Source organism: Suricata suricatta, chromosome 8, assembly GCF_006229205.1.
Source record: "Suricata suricatta isolate VVHF042 chromosome 8, meerkat_22Aug2017_6uvM2_HiC, whole genome shotgun sequence".
Classification (NCBI taxonomy): domain Eukaryota; kingdom Metazoa; phylum Chordata; class Mammalia; order Carnivora; family Herpestidae; genus Suricata; species Suricata suricatta.
In genome coordinates, this window is record NC_043707.1 from 140,495,067 (window position 1) to 140,504,753 (window position 9,687).

Sequence of the window (9,687 nt, forward strand, 5' to 3'; positions counted from 1 at the left end):
GGGCCCCCCTTCCGGCCGAGGCCGCTTCCTGCGCCGCTGGGAAGGCGCCGGTTCCGCCGCCGACACCGCCGCCGCCTCCGGGGCTCCGAAACCCACACGCGGCCCCCACCACAACCGCAGACTGGCGGAGGGGCGGGCAGGTCGAGGTCGGCGCAGCCTCCACCGCACGCCACACGTCATGTCCACGGGGACCCCACACACGACAGGGACGCCACAGAGTACGCGACACGGGTCCCACAGAATGACGGGGACGCCTAGTGGGTTACTCCACGTTAGGATTGCCCCACCCGAGGGAGGCCACGCGGGAGACACGATGCAGCGTCGTCCAGGGACCCCCACACGTGCAGGTGCGGCCCGGCATGGGCCCCCCCCCCATGATTGGCTGCATGGACCGACCACCCCACGACCCTGCACCCAGGTCGCCTCCCAACCACCAGCCTCGCCTCCCACCGGACCCAGTGCAGACCTGCCTGCCCCGGGGGGGGGGGGCTTTGTGCCTCCGATGGACAGCCCTGAGACTGGGGAACTGTGCCCTCCGCCCACCGGCCAGGTCACTGCGCGTGGCAGGCCCCGGGTCGGTCCTCAGGCAGGTGGCCTGACCCTTATGCTGCAGCCCCCCACCCTGGCTGGAGAGCCCCTTACACGTCTGGAGGGTCCCTGGGCAGCTCCACGGAGACACCTCGCTGTGTGTCCTTCCACAGACTGGCTGTCCAGGGGGAGACAAACCAGAAAGTGTGGAACAGAAGACGACCAGGGGCTCAAAGTCGGACAGGCTGCCCCCAGAGGAGGCAGCGTCTTAGCTGAGGCCTAGTGGAAGGCATTGGAAATCAGAGACCGTTCTGTCTGCGCTCAGCCCCAGTGCAGGACAGTCCCTCCACAGGACAAGGGCACCCAAGCCGTCCTGGGCGCTGGGTGACATGTGATGGCCATGCCCACTCCAGTCTGAGTGACCTTCAGTTGACGTTAGCTCGTCACCTCCTGCTCCTACCCCACCAGTGGAGTCTGAAACTGGCCCCAGTCCAGCGCTCCTAGGGGGTGGCGCCTGCCCTGGGGAGCTGTCCAGGCATCTCTGTGGCCCAGTGTCACCTCTGAGGTGCCAGTAGGTGTCCAGAGACACAACGAGGATGGGCGGGCACAGGGAGATGCCCGGGAGGGGCCGGAGACTCACTGTGCAGCGTCCTCCCATCAGGAAACCTGGTTGCTCCCCTCCATGGACACGAACCGTCCCCTGCGCTCACCTGTGTCCTCGGGCTGCTCCCCCCGCCCTCCTCGGATTCTTGCAGCGAAAGCAGCCCCCATAGGACGCTGCTCCATGTGTGCAAACAAAACCCCAAAGGAGTATTTCAAAAACAGAGAAAAGACACCTCTTACTTGTTTGGGGATGTCATTTTCTTGGTCCACATTTGGACCAAAAACAATTTCCATTGCGCCCGAGAGGGTTAGTCCCTTCCGTGTGGGTTTGAGATCTGTGCAGCCCAGGCTATCTGTAATCCAAAGGAGGTGGTCGGGGCCCCAGAGGGCTGCCTGGGAAGGGTTTCCAGCAAAGCACAATTTCTCCTGCTCTTTTGGCCAAGCAGACACCCCCACAGGGGCCCTGAGCCCTTGGTTCCCTTGATGGGCAGTGCCCAGATCCAATGAACCATTTCCCTCTACACCTCTGACTTTGCATGTGTCTGGGAAGGGGTCCCAGGAAGGGGTCCCAGGAAGGGGCGAGGTGAGGAGGGGGGAACCAACATTTTTCCCCAAGCTGCAGGGTGTACATGGTAGGGGGCAGATGAGGGGTGAAGGGCCCTGAGAAGCAGGAAGGTTCTGGACTGCCTCTTAAACTCTTTCTCATTGGACTTTACAGCCTCCTCCCCAAAAGATGTTGGGGTTTCTGGAGCAGCCGAGCCCACCTCACCCACCAAGGGCCAGGCCAGCCATGCCTAGACAGCGCTGCCCAGGCCCCCTGTCTTCTCCCTGACCCAGTGGGGGATTCTCAGCCCTGCTGGCCTTTCTCCCTCCACCCCACCCCTGCAGCTGGATGATGGGGTGGCACACACCTCCCTCTGTCCCCTGCCACTGGCCAGGCACAAGGCTGGCACGTAGAAGATCCCGGCCACAGGCACAGCCACATCGGAGAGCGGGGACCCGCCACACCCGCGCCCCCTCCCCGGCTCACTCTCTGGCTGCCTGGCGTGGGCAGCGGGTCACGTGTGTTCATATCTTTGGGGCTTGTACCCCACAGGCACAGAGCGGAGTGCTGGGCCCAACAGGGAAGGAGAGAAAGTTCTGCCCCACGTGGCTTCCGTCTCCTGGGGAGAGACTGGCGAAGGGCTCACGTCTGCGCTGGCAGAGGAGGCTGGAGTGGGCGGGGGCTGGCCTCGGAGCCAGCCGCGTTCAGGGGCAGAGGGGAGGGCGCTGCCAGGGATCGGGCGCTCACGGGCCGACTGGGGAAATAGCAGAGGCTCAAGGCGGCAGCCCTGACAGAGAGACCCCAACGACCACTTCCCACTTCGCCGAGTGGGCCGCCCCGGCCTCCCCAGCTCCCGCCTGCTCCCTGCTCCCTGCTCCCTGCTCCCTGGGAAGTAGAAGAAAACACGTGGTCCCAGCAGGCACAAGCTGCCATGGTTAAGAAAGTGCTAAGATGCCGTTTTAAACCCTCAGACTTGACGGGGCTGAGCATCTGCCTCTGATTTCAGCTCAGGTCATGATCCCAGGGTCCAGGGATCAAGCCCCGCATGAGGCTCTGTGCTGAAAACTCCGGTCCTGCTTGGGATTCTTTCTCTCCTCCCACCTTTACCCTCCCCTGCTCAAGTGCGTGCTCTCTCTCGCTCTCTCTCTCCCTCTCTCTCAAAACAAATAAATACATTGTAAAAACAAAAAAAGTTTAAATATGGAGAGGCCTGGGTGACCTGGGTGGCTCAGCCGGTTAAGCATCTGACTCAGCTTCAGCTCAGGTCATGATCTCACAGTTCCTGAGTTGTAGCTGCAAGTTGGACTCCGTGCTGACAATGCAGAGCCTGCTCGAGATTCTGTGTGTCCCTCTCTCTGCCCCTCCCCAAACTCTCTCTCAAAAATAAACATTATTTTTTTAAATACGGAGAGGGATAAATGAATCATGTGTGTTGAATTGGAATTAGTAATACTTGCATGAACCCATAAGTTGCAATGTCTATGAACAAGAGAAAAATTATAGATGTAAGTGTGTGTTTGTACAAACATCCACATGATTCGTAGCTCCGTCTGATGAGAGGGCCTGAGCGGAGTGACACCCTAACAGCAGTGAGCACACTGAGAGCCCACATCCTGGTTTCTAAATCCCATCCTCCTTAGAAGGAGCCAGAGTTCTTTGGCAAGATGGCTGGTGTGAGGGCTTGGGCAGGGAGAGCACAGGGACACGGGACAGCGTGTCTGCAAGCGCTGGAGGGCTCGGAGCACAACGGGAACGTGTCGAAAGGCCGTTACTAGCTTGAGGGGGCCCCACCGGCGAATCAGAGGTCATAATCACACTGTGGGTTACAATTACGGGATAAAATGGGAAACCACAAGTCCACCCATATTTGGATATGTATTAGAATAAATTGTTCGTAAGTTGGAAGCTTGATGAGAAATAGGCTCTGCATGGTTTTAAAGTTCCTCACGCGAGGTTCCCATAATCTCTAAGGGAAGGAGCGGGGGCTCCCAGGGGCGACGCGGGCAGACACCGCCGTAACCAATCTAATTGGACGCCGTCACTCATTGGCTCAGTCGCAGGCCCCTGCCACTGACCGGGCCGGCCGGGGCGGGCCACACAGCAGGGCTGTGATTCCGCTGCCGAGGAGGCGCAGTCTGCCTCCGCCCGTGAGGAAACTCGGACGTCCGTCCGAGTGGAGGAAGGACAGGCCGGAGCCTCTACAGGGGTCGGGTCTCAGCCGTCAGGGAGAGGCCAAGGAATGTCCTGCATCTTCAGAGACTAAAAAGATGACGTCACAGTGTGATGTGTGGTCCTGGGTTGGATCTTGTTACTACAAAGGACAGAATTGGGACAACCAAAAAGTCTTGGATGTGGTCTAAAACCAGGTGGCGGCCGGCAACCGTGTGTTGGACGAAGTGCTGCGGTGACACCAGAGAACGGCCTTGTCGGGCGCGTGACGGCCCTGGGTCAGCAGTTAATTCACAGATGCTTCAGGGAGAGGTCCTGTGCCATTCTTACAGCTTTTCCATAAGCTTACGATTGTTAGAAAACACAACATGTATTTTTAAGAATGCTATGGGAAGGAAGCATAAATTCTCTGTTTTCCCCTTCTTAGCTGAGCCTCTGGGCAGAGCGGGCTCTAGCCTGAGGCGGCCGGAAGTCCTACGCCTGTGGGGTGAGGCCTGAGGGGACACTGGGAGGACACCAAGAACATCTGCTGCACCTTCCAACAAGAGGGCAGAGGAGCTGGCCCGCCTCTGGTGTAACACAAATGTTTGCCAGAGAACAGAGGCATGCTCTTCATGTTCTGTGCAAGTGTGCAGGGAAGGAAGTTCTGCAGAACTGGAAACATTGGACCATGAACCCTAGTGGTGAGCAGTGTGGAGACCGAGCAGCCTGCGTGAGGCCGGAGCCGGCCTCCCACTGTCCTGTGAGCTGAGAGTTGGGGCCGGCGTGGGGCGGAGTGGAGGTCACAGGCCTTTCTGAAATGGGGGCTGGACCCAGTCGTGGTAACACAAGTTAAGAAGGGGCTGTCCACTCTACAAAGGGTCCTTGGAGACTCTGTCCACCAGCCTGGAGACGGAGCTCAGAGAGCAACCGCCCCAGACCAGGACAGGACAGAGAGTTCTAGGAAAATGCAGAACCAGCGGACTATAGGATGCATACTACTAGATCAAAAACTGTATGGAGTGCCTGTTGGAAGATGCAGAAGGGACCAGCTGAAGGTACAGAGGAAACTCAGCAGGTGAAAACATAAATGCAAATATTAACTCCAGGAAAAACAAAGGAAAAAATCGAAGCAGAGTTCACTACTTGGCTCAGCAGTGAATAGTATTTACATAATTATAATAGTGCCAACAACAGTAACCAAAAATCATGAAATAGCTCATTTGGGAAGATGACAGAAAAGTGAGCGTGGAGGCTGAGGGTGCTGGGGAGGCTCCCCCAGTGACATCCATAATGTCTAAATATGGTTTAAAAAAAAAAGCAAGAGCGTGTAATTTAAAAATGTGGAGAAAAATCAGACAAGAAACAGCTGAAAGAATTGAGAGGGGCTGATGCCAGGCCATTGGACCCAAGGTCCAGAGTGGGGCTCAGGGACCACCATGGACTTGTTGAAAGTGGCCTAACCTTTTGGGTGCTTCTGTTCCTTTTATCAATGTATTTGTCTTTCTTTGGTAAGAAAACAAACAAACCAGAGCCCTAAACTGAAAATAAATAACAAAGAACAATGAATTCATATTCCCACCATAAAATGCCACAGTTTGGGCCATTAAAGAACAAACTTTGAATAAGTCATTGATTAGAAAAGGAATTAAAATGGAATCTCAAAATGTTTTAAAGTGAAATGATAATGAAAACACTGTCAGTCAAAATTCCTAGATGCAGCTGACGTGGTGCTTAGATTTTTATAGCCTTCAGTTCCTATATCAGAAAACAAGACAGTGGTTTTTGCCGAGTGAGGAAACCATAGATATTTTTAATTTTTTCTTTGTGCTGACCTGCACTTTCTAGTTTTCCAAAGCAGCTGCTTTCGGTTTTGTTGACCTTCCTTATTGTTTCTTCTAGACCATTCCAGCCAGGAAGGACTCCCCCATTCCCCATAGGAGCTTCTCTGGGATCAGCCTTGTGGCCTGCCCAAGAACTCTTCATCACACGCAGCTGGGAGTGTGTGTCTGCCTTCCCTGGACGAGTCAGGGGCCAGGGCAACGCAGGGTCACACATGGGTCCGCGCGCCCAGTGTGCAGTTAGGACCTGCTGAGTGGGGGTCAACAGGGTGATGCCTGGGAAGCTGAGCAGGGCACTTGACCACGGGACATGGGAGCCCACTCTGGCTGCCACTGGGAATGAGGGGGTGAGCCCTGGACTCACTGCGTCTCGCCCTGTCCCTCAATCCTGCTCGTCTCCCTCGTAGGCAGCACCTGTCCCCTGCCCAGGACCTGCCCTTGTCTTCCTCGAGGTGGGAGGAGGGAAAAGCAGGGCCCCATTGCCCCTACCAAACACCCACCCCCTGGCTCCATGGCACTGCCTTCCTGGCAGCCCCCCGTCACGGCCGGCCTGGTTCAGCGGCCAGATGAAGCTGGGTAAGGCAGCGCTGTCGCCGCCCAGTCCCTGGGAGCGGGAAACCGGGTGTCTGCCTGTGGGCCCGCACCCACGGTGCGAGGAGGTCTGGCCCAGTCCCCAGGCCCCAGGCTGGAGAGGCCAAGCTGGCTCTGGACCCCCTTCCTCTGGGAGAAACAGCTCAGCCAGCACAGAGCACGTTGGAGAGGGAGAAGCAGCAGCAGGAAAGATGAGCAGGAATGAGGGACAGGATGGGACAGATGGAGAATGACCCCCCCCCACCCGGCCTCTCCTCCCCAGCAGAGGCTTTGAGGTTTGCTGGCATGCTCTGGGGGTGCGTCCTCAGCTGGTGGGGCCCTCTGGAGAGGACTCGGCCTGGAAGAGAGCAGGGAGAGCCTGTGTGGGCGCTCTGCCCTGAGGCTCCAGCCCTGCCTGCAAGACCCGGTCCCCCGAAACATCCTGTGCTGTTCTGGAAAGCACACCTTGCTAGGCATGGCCTGCCCGCGGCTCTGGCCACACCCCACTGATCACAGGGTGGCCGCCGCATGCCTGTGCCTTGCAGCTGGGGCCCCACAGTCACGGCGTGTGTCCTCCGTGTAAGCCATGAGGGGTGGAGGGACAATGGCACCGGGCAGGGGGGCAGGGGGGCAGGGGGAAGGCAGGACCCGGCCAGGCCTGGACATCACCAACATCCCTCGAAGACACGCCCCTGCCCCCGCCTCTTTGCCCTACAGACATTGCTGAGCGAGTGGCCACCCGGCGGGCTCCGGGGAGCCAGTGAGGTCAGGAAGGGCGGGTCTTGCCCACATGAGGCTTCCCACCAGCACCTTCCAAAGACGGTCCTCCAGGGGCTGCCCCTTCAACAGCAGGCCTTGTGGCCAGAAGAAGTGGGCTCTGGGTGCCCGGGGCCACGCACCCAGCGTGTCATCCCTTCAAGGCACTGAGGGGGTTGGTGCTACAATTCCCGTGTCAAAGCAGAGCCCAGAAAGGCTCTGGTGCCCCCAACCTGGCCGGGGCACCGTGGGGTAAGCAGGCGGGAGCCTCCTGCAGGGTTCGGACTGGTAGGCGGTGATGAGGTGGCAGGAGGGCCCCAGTGAGTGGTCCCCGCATCTGGGGCAGCAGGAAGCCCCTCCATGCAGGCCCGTCCCTCCAGACAGCCATTTCCCCCCAGCGGCCAAGTCCCCTTCCGTTATGGAGTCAGAGCTCAGCCTGCAGGGCCCCCGCACCCATGGCCGGTGTCCTCTCTGACCTGCAGCCGCCCTCCCCACGGCCCCGGGACACAGCCCCCTCTTCCCTCTCTCGGGCCCCCAGCCCCTCCAGCTGCCTCGGGTCAGCTCTTCCAGCCACAGGTCCTGGGCTGCCAGCAGGGTCCTCAGCCCTCCTACGCCCTGCCCTCCACCCCGGCGCTGGAGTGAGCCGCCCCTGCCCCGCGCTGTGTGCAGTCTGTCACCTCCCCCTTCCCTGTCAGGGCCCCTGTCACTCCAGCAGTGAGTAGATGGACTCTCATTAAATCTTGGTGAGTTGACTGACCAGCCGACAGAGGTCTGGGGAGGCACGCTGTCCCAGGCCCGGCCACTGGTCTGGCCAGGGGTCCCCAGGGGCTCCCTCTTGGCTGAGAGGCGCTGCCCTAATGGCCCCCAGGCCTCCACCTCTCTGGGCCCGAAGTAGTCTCTTCAGGAGAGAGGGTCCGGGCTGAGTTGGGGTTTGAGCCTCCTGCAGGGGAGGTGAGAGGGGCGCGACCACCCCCCCCACCCCAAGGTGCAGGGTGCTCCGGAGGGAAGGGAGCACGGAGAGTGGTCCCCAGAGCAGCGCAGCCCAGAGGAGCCGAGGAGGCCAGCTGGCTCCTGAGCGGCACCCCCCCCCCCCGCAGGGTTTCAGCTGACTTAGGCGGGCTCTGTGGGCACCTGGCTGGTGGGGGAGCAGGGCCCGCACCCCAGGCCTGGCCACAGCACCCGGCCCCGCCAGGGCCTCCTCCCGCGCCTGGAGGACCCAGGGCCCCAGGGCCCCTCTCTCCTGGAGGCAAGACCGCAGGCTCCCTCCCTGAAAACTATAAACTGTAAATCAGAGACACACTCGGCTCCCGAGCAGGCCCCCTCCCGCCCTCCTGCCGTCAGTCCTGGCAGGCCCGCGAGTGAGCTCACTCATTACATAAGGCATGTGAGCTATTTCTTGGGGGAATGAGCTCCCCTACACGGGGCTCCATTTCCCCTCTCCAGCTCCAACCACGAACCACCAGAGCCAAGGGGGCCTGGGTCTGAGAGGCAAGTCCTCCCATGTTCCCAGCGCCCCTCCCCCTCTGCAGAGGGAGGGGCTGCTCAGCCCAGGTCCCTGCCCCCACCCCTCCAGGAACGAGTGTCTTGGGCAGAGAAGAGACCCAAGGTCCGTCTGGAGCGGCACCCCGGAGGGCGGCGGGGGGTGGGGGGGGAAGCGCAGCCCCACCCAGGCCTCGGGAATAGGGGAAGGGTCCCCAGGGCATCCCTGGTGGCTAATTGCTCCCAGGATGGGCACAGGCTCCTCAGAGGACACCTGGGTCATCCAAGTGTCTTTCAGCCAGGACTTGTGCTCCTGGGAGGAGCAGCAACAGCCTTCACATTGGTCAGAACAGAGGACCCCAGTGAAGGGCCCCCCGGGAGAGGCGCTCCCAGCGGGACAGCCATGGCGACCGACTGCAGCGGGTCCTCCTAGGAGCCTCTGGCCTCAGCTGTTAGGGGACAGGGGCCCAGGGACCTCAGGCCCCCTGCCCCATTTCCATGACCGAAGGGGACTGAGGTGACCTGTGAGGACAGGCAGGCATTTCGGGGAGGCCAAGCCCTCCTCGGGCCTGTGGGGAGCAGGCCAGGGCAGCTCCCGCCTGGAAGGAAAGCCAGGGGCCCGCGGCTGGGGGGCTGGGCGCGGGGGCCACCCGTGCTCTCTGCCCCGTGTGGGGGGCGTCTGGGGGGACGGGACGGAGTGCAAAGCCCCCGGGGGGAAGGGTGCGAAGCTCCCCACGTGGCCTTGCAGGAAAGGTTGGGAGGAACCCAGCAGGGCTGTGCCCCCCACTCTCTGCCCCGCCCCGGGGGGGAGGCCTGTGCGGTGCTTGGGACTTCCTCGCCTCGCCCGCGAGGAGACAGGGGACAGGGCTCGCGGGCGGCAGGGACGCGGGGAGCCCGCAGGCCGGAAACGCCGGCCCCTCCCGCGCCCCCGCCTCGGGCCTCCGTCCCCGCGAGAAACAAGACCACGGCTCCTTTCTTTTCAGAGACTCCAGTTCTTGGAACGCACACCCTCTTGGGTTTGCTATTTTTACCCGCCCCAGCCTTCCGGTCTCCATGGCGACGCCTCCAAACAGCAGATTCCAGGCGGCAATGACGTCACCTTTCCCCTTCCTGCCGCCCAGGCCTCCGGGCGCTGCCGGGCCCGACCCCACTGCGCGCCCCCCAGCGCCCCGGCCCAGCCCCTCACCCACCCGACCCCCCGGGCCGTGGGCTCCCCTG

At 60.8% G+C, this 9,687-nt stretch overlaps 1 long non-coding RNA gene across 1 annotated transcript; it reads left to right on the forward strand.

Annotated features, from left to right (window-relative positions):
* Nucleotides 1-65: 65 nt before the first annotated feature.
* LOC115300059 lies at nt 66-1,370 on the forward strand. Its single transcript, XR_003912480.1, has 2 exons — nt 66-218; nt 702-1,370. It is a non-coding gene; the product is annotated as an uncharacterized LOC115300059 (long non-coding RNA).
* Nucleotides 1,371-9,687: the final 8,317 nt, after the last annotated feature.